The sequence below is a fragment of the Schistocerca gregaria genome, chromosome 1, assembly GCF_023897955.1.
Source record: "Schistocerca gregaria isolate iqSchGreg1 chromosome 1, iqSchGreg1.2, whole genome shotgun sequence".
Classification (NCBI taxonomy): Eukaryota; Metazoa; Arthropoda; class Insecta; order Orthoptera; family Acrididae; genus Schistocerca; species Schistocerca gregaria.
In genome coordinates this window covers 1165311931-1165327157 of record NC_064920.1, presented here as the reverse complement: position 1 = coordinate 1165327157, position 15227 = coordinate 1165311931, and the positions used below count along the sequence as shown (strand labels likewise).

Here is a 15227-nt window from a genome sequence, read left to right as displayed (position 1 = left end):
TGCAACGAATTGTCGCATGGTGCAGGGAATGGCAATTGAATCACAATTTAGACAAGTTAATGTGCTGCGAAGACAGAAAAAATATCCCATATCATTTAGCTACAATATAGCAGGTCAGCAACTGGAAGCAGTTAATTCCATAAATTATCTGGGAGTACGCATTAGCAGTGATCTAAAATGGAATGACCATATAAAATTAATAGTTGGTAAAGCACATGCCAGAGTGAGATTTACTGGAAGAATCCTAAGGAAATGCAGTCCGAAAACAAAGGAAGTAGGTTACAGTACATTTGCTCGCCCACTGCTTGAATACTGCTCACCAGTGTGGGATCCGTACCAGATAGGGTTGATAGAAGAGATAGAGAAGATCGAACGGAGAGCAGCGTTCTTCGTTACAGTATCATTTAGTAGTCGCAAAAGCGTTACGGAGATGATAGGTAAACTCCAGTGAAAGACTTTGCAACAGAGATGCTCAGTAGCTCGCTACGAGCTTTTGTTGAAGTTTCGAGAACATACCTTCACCGAGGAGTCAAACATATATTCCTCCCTCCTACGCATATCTCGAGAAGAGAATTCGAGGATAAAGTCAGAGACATTAGAGCCCACACAGAAGCATACCGACAATCTTTCTTTCTACGATCAATACGAGACTGGAATAGAAGGGAGAAACGATAGAGGTACTCAAGGTACCCTCCGCCACACACCGTCAGGTGGCTTGCGGAGTATTGATGTAGATGCAGATGTAGATGTGCATTGTAGTATTAATACATCAAATATCTCAGAGTGTACGTTTCAAGAGCTACGACCTTCCGCAGTCAAATTATTTTGATTTATTATAATGAAGTACATTTATGTACGACAATTACAAGTATTTCCCGAAAAAGCGTACATAATAACTACCCAGTTAGAAACAATATTGATATTTACGTCCTAGAAACGAGATGGAAAATTAGGTGGGCAGTAAAGCTCCACAACCCAGAGTGAAGTGCAGTCACGTTACAGGACTGCCCGCGGCACTAAATTAAATGCCCGTTTAGAACAGAAACAATGCATACAATACCTTTATCTTACCGCAACTGCTCAGGACGCATCGCTTTCAACATACGCAGAACTACTTTTCTTTCTCAGCTGAGCTCTCAATGTCCATTCCTCACGCGTCGCGTCACTTGAAAAACCACGATTTTCCATTCTGGTTCACGCGGAGTTCTGTCAGTATATATTTTCACTTTAACTGTCGATTGAAGCATTATTTTGGTGGACGACAGTTCAAATACCCGTGCGTTTCCAGAATGAGATTTTCACTCTGCGGCGGAGTGCGCGCTGATATGAAACTTCCTGGCAGATTACAACTGAGTGCTGGGCCGAGACTCGAACTCGGAACCTTTACCTTCGAGGGCAAGAAGGTAGGAGACGAGATACTGGCAGGAGTAAGGCTGTGAGAACCGGGCGTGAGTCGTGCTTCGGTGGCTCAGATGGTAGAGCACCTGCCCGCGAAAGCCAAGCTATTGTGTATCACTACAGGACTCGGCTGGTATTGATTGCGAGAACCGTAAGGGCACAAAGACTGTGCCATGAACATCCTTCATTCTCATGTGTTACCTCTCGTGCAACAGTACCGTGCTGTCATTTTTCAACAGGACAATGTTCTTTCGTCCATGACACGTGACTCTTGAACTGTCTGCACGATATTGAGACATTACCGTGGCCAGCGAGACATCCAAATTAGTCTCCTATATAACATTTGTGGAAGTGGCTCAGGCGTCAACTCCGCCCCAGCATGTCAAGGACCAGTCACAATAGATGTTGAAAATCTTGGCTCAAGAGAGTGTGTGAAGGGTTGCGACACACATCCCAACCGAATCAGTGCAAGTGTCCATGTCAGAGGAAGTGCAACGTCATATTGATAAGTGGACTCATACATCCTATTTCTTTGCAAATAGGACTTGATTTTGTAATCGCTCCAATAACATCATATGCCCTCTCATTTCTTAAAATTTCATTTCCTTTCCTCCATCTATCCCCAGTGCTCACCTTTTGCTTGTGTCTCTCAGTGTTTTTCAACTGCTCAGTGCGCAGACAACGTAGCTAAAGTACAGTACACGAGTAGTGCAGCATATATTGGTGTTCCTCTACTCTGTTAATCTGCTGCTGCCAGATATGGGCATGAGCGTGAGTTGTTAAAACTTACATCGGGAACAAAGCGCTGCATTGATGCCTTGAAAACTGCAGAGTGTACATCTGTTGTGTACATAGTTCCGCGTAGTCAGCGTGGACACAACTTTCCCAATAGAGCGCGCCCCGCTAAGCACAACAGCGCACACGCAGCGCTCGTCTGTCTCCGCACTAAGAGATGGCGCTGTCTTAGTGACGGACCAAATTCTGCTTCCGCCGAACCGCGCATTAATATGTAACGTAGCCAATGAGATTGCTGCTAACGTAGAACCTTTTCTCCTCGCGGATCACACTCGCGCAGTGATACCTGAGCACGCGAGGTATTATAACGAGTGTGCAGTCCTCCGATTACTCAGTCTGTGTGTGGAAATGAATCAAGTTCTGCTTAAAGTGGATCACCGTTAATCTGCTACTCTAAGCGTGCATGTGGCATTTCTATCGTCTGACCTAACGGCAGAAGGTAAACACTCCACAACAAGACCACGAGACATATTGCTGACACTCGCATACATCGTTAGAGCGACAAGTCAAATAATTTGATGGTGTGTGTACCGAAGGTCTTACAGTATGCAAACAGACAACATCAGTCAAAATTTCTATAGTTGTTGAAGAGAATACCCAGCTGCATTCCGGGAAGTTATTTGAACATATTATATGCCACAAGATACTCACGTTTCACATAATACGATGTATCCAGCAGAATGTTAGATTTTGTTAATCGTTGTTGCAAACAATACTCCAAATAAAACTTCCTGGCAGATTAAAACTGTGCGCCCGACCGAGACTCGAACTCGGGACCTTTGCCTTTCGCGGGCAAGTGCCCTACCATCTGAGCTTCCGAAGCACGACTCACACCCGCTACTCACAGCTTTACTTCTGCCAGTACCTCGTCTCCTACCTTCCAAACATTACAGAAGCTCTTGTGCGAACCTTGCAGAACTTTCAGGAGTGCTAGTTCTGCAAGGTTGGCAGAAGAGCTTCTGTAAAGTTTGGAAGGTAGGAGACGAGGTACTGCCAGAAGTAAAGCTGTGAGTAACGGGCGTGAGTCATGCTTCGGTAGCTCAGTTGGTAGAGCACTTGCCCGCGAAAGGCAAAGGTCCCGAGTTCGAGTCTCGGTCGGGCGCACAGTTTTAATCTGCCAGGAAGTTTCATATCAGCGCACACTCCGCTGCAGAGTGAAAATCTCATTCTAGTACTCCAAATGCATCAGTTTCCATGAGTCTGTTGGTGAATAACGGGCACCAGAGCAAAAGTGCGAGAGCTTCACGTCAGCGAGAAAGAATACTTGTTACGTGATACTGTCATTGTTATTGAAAGGTAGGAAAGACAGGAAACTGAAATTGTGCGGTAGTCAGGAGCTAGGTGGTGGAGTGCTGAGGAGCTGCATTAGCTGATGACCGCATAATACCTTGAACCTTTTTTTACAGATAAAATTTCCCAGAGGATAAACGGAATCTTAACTACAATTTTAACTGTTGACGTCCACAAGGGACTTAAACAAGTAAGTATTAGAGAAGAAAATTCATTTGCAACTTTTCACGTAAACCTTGAAGCGCTCAATTAACTTTAAACTGCAGAAAACTACTTCGTCTACAAGCCAAAGAGTTCTTACAGTGACAACATTAAAAACCAGTTAACAAAATTACAAACCATTTAAATGCTTACACTGCATTCTACTAAATGAGTTACTTTCCGAGTCACTTACAAAATTAAACTTCACGCATGTGTAACACTCCACGTTGTAAGTAGGCTGTTTAGGTTTTTTTTTTTATTGGTAACGCCGCCGCCACGTAGCGCTCTATATAAAAATCACTGGCTGTGCCGTGTGCAGTCTGTGGCTGGTTTGCATTGTTGTCTGCCATTGTAGTGTTGGGCAGCTGGATGTTAACAGCGCATAGCGTTGCGCAGTTGGAGGTGAGCCGCCAGCAGTGGTGGACGTGGGGAGAGAGATGGCGGAGTTTTGAAATTTGTAAGAATTGGTGTCATGAACTGACTATTAAGGTAAATACATTGGTTGTTCTCTATTAAACTCTTTCATTTGCTAACTATACCTATCAGTAGTTTGTGCCTTCCTTTGTTTCAATCTTTTATGGCTGCTTCGTGATTCTGTAATGCATTTTCATGCCGCGAAAAAATGGGTTGGAAATGCTCACAAATTTGTGTTTTTACGTCATTACAGACTTTTTGACATTTCGATTCGATTTTATGTAATTCAGTAATTAAATCTTCACATGTTTATTCAAGCGTATGTTCCACTGAGTCTAACTTTTGAAGCTTTTGTTCCATTGCGTCTAACTTTTGAAGATTTTGTTCCATTGTGTCTAACTTTTGAAGATTTTGTTCCATTGTGTCTAACTTTTGAAGCTTTTGCTGTGTTTGTCTCTGATGTTGTTCCATTGTGTCTAACTTTCGAAGATTTTCCTGTGTTTGTCTCTGATTTTGTTCCATTGTGTCTAACTGTTGCTGTGTTTGTCTCTGATTTTGTTTCATTTGTTGCATTAATTGCAATAATAATGTATTAGTGTCTGGAATCTGTTCCTCTATGCTTTTCGGCAGTGAATTTGCACTGGCAACATTGACATTTTGACAAGCAAAAAATGTGCCTTGACTTATTTGAGAAAACGGTGAGGACGCAAAACCTGAATGTACAGTATTTGCAAGATTGTGTCCTATCATTTCGGATTCCTGACCCGAGCTGTTGCCGACCGATCGATCGATAATGCTTCCCTGTTCACTAACTGTGTCACTGTATACACCATTGTTTGCAGCCCGCTCCATTTCCCTATGTACAATTACCAAATTACTACTTTGAACATTAGTTAATTCATTACTCGGTGGCGCTAACACACTGCTTTCGTCTTCACTGTCATTTTTCAGTTTACTTTGGAGCCTAGTATTACGTTTTTCACACGCAATTATTGTCACAATATTTTACACGACAACACAGAAAAGCACAATTTGAAGAGCAAAAATAAGAGAACACATTAACATATCACTGAAAATAATATCTCGTTAATTGCAAGCGCAGCTGCGAAAAATCTAAATGCATGCCACAACTGTTTTACTGTACAGCAATGAAAGACAGCAATTACAAAGGAAATTCTATCTATGATTACGCGCTAGCAATAAACAAAAGCTACACTAATTACACAAACTACAAGGAAAAAATCAGAAGATTCCAGTGAGGTATTTCTTCAATATTTCATCATAACAGATACGTAGCATAATCAAATAACTCATACAGCATCAGCGTATTGATCATAAACATACCGCAACAGCATAATACACATAGTCATCGTAATAATAACATCATAACACCTCAGTAAAATTCTAAAAATCGTCGTAGCTTCCTCCAATAATTTCAAAACCTAAAAAAAATTCTGTGCTCATATCAAAAGTGTCATCTACGTCAAACGTACTTTAAAAATCATGATCCCATACCAAATATGTCATTCAAAGCTCTCATAGTATCACAATGGTTCCAAAAAAATATGAACAGTTCACAAAGTACAGACAAAATACAATTTCGTAATTGTGAAGTTATCCAACAGTGTAATTACGTAAACATGTGTCACTGATATAGTAAAAAAAAATGTTTGTCTCTCAGATAAATGATCAGATAGCTGTGTAATTTATGTGTTTGATAAATATGGTACCGATGTGTAAAGTTGTATAAGCAAATACCATATTAGCTAGGGCTCCTTGTGCTTGCCAAACACATGGTACACAAAGAAGGCGTGTACCCCCCTGAGGATTAATGTAATTATACCCTCAGGTGTTACAGATTACAGCAATGGAATGAAATGTATCACGAAAAACTTTAGTGCCTTCCGTAGTTTGAATCTTTTATTTAGCTGGCAGTAGTGGTGCTCGCGGTATTGCAGTAGCCTGAGTAACGAAGATTTTTGTGAGGTAAGTGATTTGTGAAAGGTATAGGTTAATGTTAGTCTGGGCCATTCTCTTGTAGGGATTACTGAAAGTCAGATTGCGTTGCGCTAAAAAAAAATATTGTGTGTCAGTTTAAGCACAGTTATGCATAATTCTTCGAAGGGGACGTTTCAACGTTTTCACGAGAATTGTAGCAATAGTCGACTCAGACATCACGCCAAGGACCTGTGGACGTAACTTCTGGCATATGGTGACGGAATAATTACACGTAGTGGTAACAAAGGACGACTAAGCCATGGCATACATAATGCTCGTCAGCAATCAGTACAAGCTCTAGGATTTACGTCATTAAGCTACTTGGAACACACACGCTCAGAAAAAATGCACACACACAGTTTAAAAGAAACCCGTTCAGATTTCCAGAAATTAACAAAATTTAACTACTTTGACTTTAGCACCTACCATCCTCATAGAGGAATTGACTCACATTAACCATTTAAATCAGTCAGCATCTCCGATCAGTGTCTTACACAGTTATGTAATTGCTTAACCGCTGTGACAAGCTGAGTCACCAAACTTTCCCGTGCTCAGCACACCCTATTAACTTCACAAGTACCAGGTGAAAATTTATCACGTCTCGCGTTACTACACTCAACTAGCCCTAGGACTATCTGCCATTCCTTTCCTTTTTTAAAATAATTAATCCTTCTGACGGTGAGACACAACGAGAGTGCGATAAAGTTGTTAGGTTTCCTCATAATAATAACAATTTCGCAAGGATATTTATCCCAGGTCATCATTAAACGAAGGAAGTCTCCGCAACAAGCGAACAAATCAAGCCAGATCCACAGGAGGCCCACGATCCAAGAGAGAAGGCACCATCGCACTACTGCTTCACAAGATCCATGTCTCATCCCCAGGCGCGCAGTAGGAATGTCCGTCCACTGTACTCCAGGCCAGCGAACCCTCTCGCCGTGGAGCGCTTCAGAACACCACGGCAATAAGGGCGTGCTCTATCCGTACGCCACTCAAGTCTATACCAAGCGCACAAATTCGAATGGTTCTGAGCACTATGTGACTTAAAATGTGACGTCATCAGTCCCCTAGAACTTAGAACTACTAAAACCTAACTAACCTAAGGACATGACACACATACATGTCAGAGGCAGGCTTCGAACCTGCGACCGTAGCGTACTCGCAGTTCCAGATTGAAGCCCCTAGAACCGCTCGGCTACTAGCCGGCAGCAAGCGCACAACTACCATTAAGAGCGCACCAGAACGCCCGCCGTCCCAACGAACGCCATCCAGCCCTTGTTGTTCTCTCTAATGGCCCCTCACCAAGATATCTCCATTGACTATCTGTTCCACTCCGTTACGCCCTCTGGTCACAACCAAAGAGTTGACCACTACCGATGTATGAGGCAAAGAGGACATTCACGCAAAGGTAAATCGAACTGCCGCGCCACGGCTCAGAAACCATTAACTCAGTAAATTCTCCGGAAGAGCTAAAGCTTTTCTTAAGAACACGTTAAGCTTGAACGACCATGTAATTCTTTCCCGTGGAGAGGGAGACAGCTAATTCAAGTGCTGCTAGCTGTATCGTTATGGCTCTCGGAGACTAGAATCTGTGTTGATATAGCGCTGTTGAGTTCGAATACCGATGTCAGGCACATCTTTAATTTTTTTTTTTTTTTTTTTTTTTTTTTTTTTAAATCTTTCGGATCCCGTGAAACGCAGATTCTCTAAGCTTCTTATTGATCTGCCGAAATGTTAGTGAAGCAGAAGCGTTGACTAAATTGGGACCTCTGTCCTAAGATATTTACATGGGGAGACTCCTTAATGAAGATCTTTCAGAAACTTGACATTGCTCTACGGTTCTTGTCTCGTCACATTTCATTTCATGTTTACACTCGAGGTAGCGCTCCAGTAGCAGTTGAAGCACTTGGTAGCTTTAGTAAGACGTGTTGCTGATGGTCCTTGCCTGCCAAGAGAAAGCGCGTTTCATGGAATAGCAATGTCAGCTTTGAAAAATATAAAAAATAAACAAATAAAAGAGCAACAAATAAGCGTCAAAGGACCTACCTAGTGACGGGATTCGACCTCGGCTGTAAAAATCGTTTCATCATCGACAGTACTTCACGGTCTGCTTGGAGAACAGGTAGTGATTTGTGTTATAACACAACTTGTGTTGCCCGAAGAAGTCGACTCAGTCGATCGTCTAGATATTGTGCAGAAAAATGGAATCAAGATATCAGATGAACACCTGAAAGCAAATGTTAATACGTCACATTTTAAAAGAAATGGTAGTTGAATCAGAACTAAATTATCCTTCACGCAGACTTAGTGTGGCACTGAAAAAAGTGAGGGGCTGAGCCATAAAAACATTGGCACTTATGAGGTAGCGTTGTGAGAAATGTCATAGATTACTCATAAATTAAGCTCGAATACCGACGGAAATTATACACGCTCAACAACTTCCTCTACCGTACAGAATAATTTATGAAAGTTTGATAACTCTCTCTCTCTCTCTCTCTCTCTCTCTCTCTCTCTCTCTCTCTCTCTCTCTCTCTCTCTCCCTGTGTGTGTGTGTGTGTGTGTGTGTGTGTGTGTGTGTGTGTGTGTGTGTAAGAGAGAGAGAGAGAGACAGAGAGAGCTAGAGAGAGAAAGAGAGAGAGAGAGAGAGAGAGGGGGGGGGGGGGCGTTGAAGAGACTGACCATATGGAAAACAGAGAGTAACGTGAGACAGTGAAGTAGGCCCCATGTTCCCATTTTTCACTGAAAATATGCACGACACAAAAATTGGTTTTTCAGTCTCTACCTTCTGCAGAAGACTGTGTTTTTCCTTTTTTTCCCATCGTGTTTCGACACATATGTGTTTTTTTCAGTCAGACACATTTTCCTTCTGCAAAAATTTTAGCCAAAATTATTGGACGATTTCGTGTTTTAGGCCTCTTATTTTGTCAACTTTTCTCACGTAAAACTGTATTAATTTTCTAGTTGCGATAGTACAGGTGTGCTTGCTTTTACGAGTCAGATACTTCTTGAAACGTGATGCAACAGAAGAATACTAAAGCTTAGATGAGTAGATCGGACGATCTTCAAAGAACTGTACAGAAATAAAAGTGTAGTAACTTGACTAACACGTTCTGAGGCGTCAGAGAATCGTCAGTTCCATAATAAACGGCAGTGTATGTGTGTGTGAGTTAATGGTGGTTGGGGGAGGGAGGTTAGCGGGGTTAGAGTTGCAGAGGGAGCCCGAGTCTTGATTATGGTTAGGTGGTTTAAATATGTAGCAGGAATGCAGAGACAAAAATGCCTGCATAGGATAAGCTAGCATGCAGAGCTGCATCAGTCCGATTTCTGTACTGACGCAACAACAATACGGCGTGTCTACATCTACATCTCCATACATACTCCGCAATCCACCATACGGTGAGTGGCGGAGGATACCTCGTATCACAACTAGCATCTTCTCTCCCTGTTCCAGTCCCAAACAGAACGAGGGATAAATGACTGCTTATATGCCTCTGTACGAGCCCTAATTTCTCTTATCTTATCTTTGTGGTCTTTCCGCGAAATATAAGATGGTGGCAGAAAATTGTACTCCAGTGTGCCTCAAATGCTGGTTCTCTAAATTTTCTCAGTAGTGATTAACGAAAAGAACGCCTCCTTTCCTCCAGAGTCTCCCATCCGAGTTCCTGAGGCATTTCCGTAACACTCGCGTGATGATCAAACCTACCAGTAACAAATCTAGATGCCCGCATCTGAATTGCTTCTATGTCTTCCCTCAATCCGACCTGATAGGGATCCCAAACGCTCGAGCAGTACTCAAGAATAGGTCCTGTTAGTGTTTCATAAGCGGTCACCTTTACGGATGAACGACATCTTCTCAAAATTCTACCAATGAACAGAAGACGACTATCCGCCTTCCCCACAACTGCCATTACATGCTTGTCCCACTTCATATGACAATGTTAGGCCCAAATATTTAATCGACGTGACTGTGTGAAGCCCTAAACTACTAATGGAGTATTCAAACATTACGGGATTCTTTTTCCTATTCATCTGCATTAATTTACATTTATCTACATTTATCTATATTCTTTACACCAATGATAAATGCTGTCCAAGTCATGTTGTATCCTCCTACACTCACTCAAAGACGACAAGAAGCCATATGAAAAGTATTTTGAGGAATGTGTTTGTTCAAAGAGAAATTATTTTACATGCTATTCCAAAGAGTTTCATCTGTGCAATCACAAAAAATAAAAACCCACGATTTGTAGCTTACACAATTAAAAGAGATACAGTTGGTAAAACGTTTTACTGAATTCAAACTAGTCCTACTGATAGCAACGCGTAATTGCCAAAACGTGTTCGATAACAGGAATTGTGTTTTGTGGAAGGCAGAGCTTTTTAAAATAAAACTTCGTCACCACAGGAAAGCGCTAACAGGAGCTTCCAATACCAGAAAAATGATTGTAAAAATGACTTCTTGCATATAACACCGAGAAATAACACCATTTTGGTTCATCACAATTTTATTCATACACGTCTAGTGACAGTACATACGAATTAGTATGTTGTTGTTGTGGTCTTCCGTCCTGAGACTGGTTTGATGCAGCTCTCCATGCTACTCTATCCTGTGCAAGCTTCTTCATCTCCCAGTACCTACTGCAGCCTACATCCTTCTGAATCTGCTTAGTGTATTCATCTCTTGGTCTCCCTCTACGATTTTTACCCTCCACGCTGCCCTCCAATGCTAAATTTGTGATCCCTTGATGCCTCAGAACATGTCCTACCAACCGATCCCTTCTTCTAGCCAAGTTGTACCACAAACTCCTCTTCTCCCCAATCCTATTCAGTACCTCCTCATTAGTTATGTGATCTACCCATCTAATCTTCAGCATTCTTCTGTAGCACCACATTTAGAAAGCATATATTCTCTTCTTGTCCACACTATTTATCGCCCATGTTTCACTTCCATACATGGCTACACTCCATACAAATACTTTCAGAAACGACTTCCTGACACTTAAATCTATACTCGGTGTTAACGAATTTCTCTTCTTCAGAAACGCTTTCCTTGCCATTGCCAGTCTACATTTTATATCCTCTCTAATCATCATCAGTTATTTTGCTCCCCAAATAGCAAAACTCCTTTACTACTTTAAGTGTCTCATTTCCTAATCTAATTCCCTCAGCATCACCCGACTTAATTCGACTACATTCCATTATCTTCGTTTTGCTTTTGTTGATGTTCGTCTTATACCCTCCTTTCAAGACACTGTCCATTCCGTTCAACTGCCCTTCCAAGTCCTTTGCTGTCTCTGACAGAATTACAATGCCATCGAATTAGTATAGGGGTTTGGAACGTAGATCATCCCATACGGAATGTCAAGTTGGTCCACCGGGCCAGTGCAGTCATCGAAAGCCCTGGAGAGCTAAAGCGATTCGCTCAGGGTGCAGCAACAACAGTGGCGAACACCTGCGAGCCGGGCACGCTGCTCCCTAGGGGTTCGCGTGCGGACTGCGGCGCGGAGGGGTGGGGACAGCCTCATTTAAAGCAGCACAGCAGCGCTCCGGGTGGTGGCACTCCGAATTAGCAACACGGCCACTGGCAGGTTTCATTAGCGCAATGGGAGCGGCCGTCTGCACCAGCCAGATGGGTGTCCTCATCTGTTAAAGTGGCCGCGTTCGATCCGGGCCGATACAGCGTCGCGCGCCGCATTCATCACCAGCGCCCGGCCCGGAGAGTCACCCACCGTCCGGCCGCCTGCCCGCTGCGTAAACAAGCGCGCGGTGCCTTTCATCTGCCGTGCTCGCTCTTTTATATTCACTGATGACGTTTCCAATTCTCGAATGAGAAAACACACTGATTGCCCTCTGGAATTCTGCACGGGGAGGTAGTTCTGTAATTTGGTTAGCAACGGTTTCCCACTCTCGATATTGACAATCACACACACACATAGAAACATACACAAACATCTCCATACACAGAGTGATTCAGCTGCCCCTACCGATGTCCTTTCATGCAACCCGCAGGCTATATCTTGTCTTCAGAAACCACGAGCGAGATTTTCATATTCTCTCGCAGGCTACGTGCAAACTATTAGTTCGAAATGTTCAAATGTGTGTGAAATCGTATGACACTTAACTGCTACGGTCATCAGTCCCTAAGCTTACACACTACTTAACCTAAATTATCCTATGGACAAACACACATACCCATGCCCAAGTGAGGACTCGAACCTCTGCCGGGACCAGCCGCAAAGTCCATGACTGCAGCGCCCCAGACCGCTCGGCTAATCCCGAGCGGTCTAAACTATTAGTCTTGTAGAAAAAATAAACAGGACCTCTTAGTGAAAAATTTAATGTAGGTAAATATTTGCTGCACGCCACGAATTTCGAGTTATTGAAGAAAAGCGACTTTTAAACACGTCTTCATGCCCATGCTCATTCCTCACCAGTCAGGATTTCTTGTCTTTTTCGGCGCTCCCTCCTAACACTCTACATAAATTTCCGACTACACGTTCTCGATATTCGAGCTTTTTTTTGTCTCTATTGACTGGGCTATTACGCCACGACGCCATTTCGTTAGGATTATTAAACTAAACGTGTCCGTGAGAGTAATGAAACAAAAACGATTATTACGTTACGTTAAACTAATTACTTTCCCAAATCGACCCAAACGTAACCGTTACAAGCACAGTAGTTTCGAACTCAAAGGGCCTGACTGCGTCAACGATACAATATTTCTTATGCTGATAAAATTCACAAAATATGAGGTAAAATTCACACAAACGTCAGTTATATAAGACTTCCTGGCAGGTTAAAACTGTGTGTTGGACCGAGACTCGAACTCAGGAGCACTTTCCCGCGAAAGGCAAGGTCCCAAGTTCGAGTCTCTGTCCAGCACACAGTTTTAATCTGACAGGAAGTTTCATATCAGCGCACAATCCGCTGCAGAGTGAAAATCTCATTCTGGTCAGCTACATAGTTTTTTTGTGCTCGACTAAGAGGTGGCGTGATAAGGCCATTCAATGAATGCCAAAAAAAGATCGAATGTGTCGTGTTTTTATACAGTGAAAGGGAGAGTACAATGGACAACATACTCTATACCTGGTCTATAGCATTAACATTTGCCAGTATGAACTGAACTACTGTTAAATTCCTTCCAAATGATCCTGTCTATTATTTTTCTGTAGGACTACTAGCTTACACGTAAGGAGTGAGACAATATGAAAATCTCACACGTGGTTTTTGAAGGCCGGAGTTAAAATTGGGTGCTGCAAAAGGCGACATCGGTTTGGGCAGCTGAATCACCCATGACGCCCAGTGGTGACTAATTACAGATTTACTGCATTTTTTTGGTTTCTTGCCCCATTTAGCCTCTTTATCTGTATTGCACAGAAAATACTGCACAAGAATGAAAATGTCGACTGTATGCACTGTGTCTTGTTTCCATTCGTCAGCGTATACGGTTTCAACATGGCAGGGCGCCGGCACACCTTGCATTCGATGTAGAATCACATTGTAGCACAGTTTGGACGGCAGTGAGTTGGTCGCGGTGATTCTATTTCACGGACAGATCCGTCACCAGACGTAACACTAATGTATTTCTTCTTAAGGCCCCATGTGAAGATTTTCGTTTATGAGACTCCGGTCGATACTCGCACGGACCTGATCGCTAGAATAATCGCAGCTGCACGTCAAACTACTGCAGTTCTTGAACTAAGGGCAACAGTTGTGCATTTGGTACGTGCTGTACTGTACACTGACAGAACATAGAGAAGACACTGTTACAAAAGTGTACGTGTTTCATCCGAGGGCTGATGTTTTTACCGTGATGCGAAAGCCTTTTCGTAGAAAGAAGAATGTTTGTGGTAACAAACCGAATAAATCATAATTACATTATTACTTTGTAGCGACCCGCCGGAGACCGTGGATCTCTTGTATCAAAATACTAACAAGGTATAACTGAACAACATCTTAAAGTTTGTCGTCCTTTTCACGCGGTACGCTAAGATGACAGGCTTCGTGGGATACCTCGTAATAACGCGTGGGGCCTTCTTTAGACAGGCGTGGCGTGAACTCAACTAGTCTTAGTACGTCCCCTGCAGACATACTGCGCCATACTCGCTCTATGGGCGTCAATAACTGCTAAAGTGTATAACTGCGAAAGTGCAATTGGTGCAGGGTGCTGTGCACTAACTGATCTCTCGATTATGTCCCATAAATGTTCGATGGGACTCATGTTGCGCGATCTGGATTGCCAGACCACTACCTCGGATTGTCCAGAATGTTCTTCAGACCAGTCGCGAACAGTTGTGGTCGGGTGAGATGGCGCATAGTGACCCATAAACATTCCGTCGTTGTTTGGCTGGGAATGATCTCTAAGTAGCAAAACATTTCCAGTCGATTACCCGTTCAGCTGGACCATACGACTCAGGCCATTACATGTAAACACGCCCAACACCATTAACGAGCCACAAACATCTTGCACAGTGCCTTGTTCACAATTGGTTCAAATGGCTCTGAGCACTATGGGACTTAACATCTGGGGTCATCAGTCCCTTAGAACTTAGAACTACTTAAACGTAACTAACCTAAGGACATCCCACACATCAATGCCCGAGGCAGGATTCGAACCTGCGACCGTAGCAGCAGCGCGGTTCCGGACTGAAGCGCCTAGAGCCGCTCGGTCACATCGGCCGGCCCTTGTTCACAACTTGGGTCCTTTGTTTCATGGGGTCTTCGTTACTCTCTGAAATCTGGACTCATCTGATCCATGGAACAAGGATTTTACAGCCGTCTAGGGCCTAACCGATATACTTATAACCTCGAAGAGGCTGTGCTGTACTCATAGAAAAGGCACTCGCGTCGGTCATCTATTGCCATAAAGCACTAACGACAAATTTCTCCGCACTGTTTATCGTACTCCCATACTGACTTCTGTGGTTATTTCACGAAGTGTCGATGTCTGTTAGCACGGAAACCCCTACGAAAACGCCACTGCTTTCGATCGTTAAGTGAAGACCGTCGTACTGTACCTTGTTCGAGGTGAGAGGTAATAAGTGAAATTTTATATTACCGACACACTGCTGACACTATGTATCTCGAATACTGAATTCACTAACGATTTCCAAAATGGATTGTACCATGCG

At 43.0% G+C, this 15227-nt stretch overlaps 1 protein-coding gene and 1 non-coding gene across 3 annotated transcripts in view; both read left to right on the top strand.

The window, feature by feature from the left end:
* LOC126284182 (lachesin-like) overlaps positions 1-15227 on the top strand; it is a 1090923-nt gene that overhangs the window by 650555 nt on the left and 425141 nt on the right. The gene's annotated exons all lie outside the window — the stretch shown is intronic.
* Positions 3223-3297, top strand: Trnas-cga (transfer RNA serine (anticodon CGA)). Its single transcript has one exon. It is a non-coding gene; the product is annotated as a tRNA-Ser (tRNA).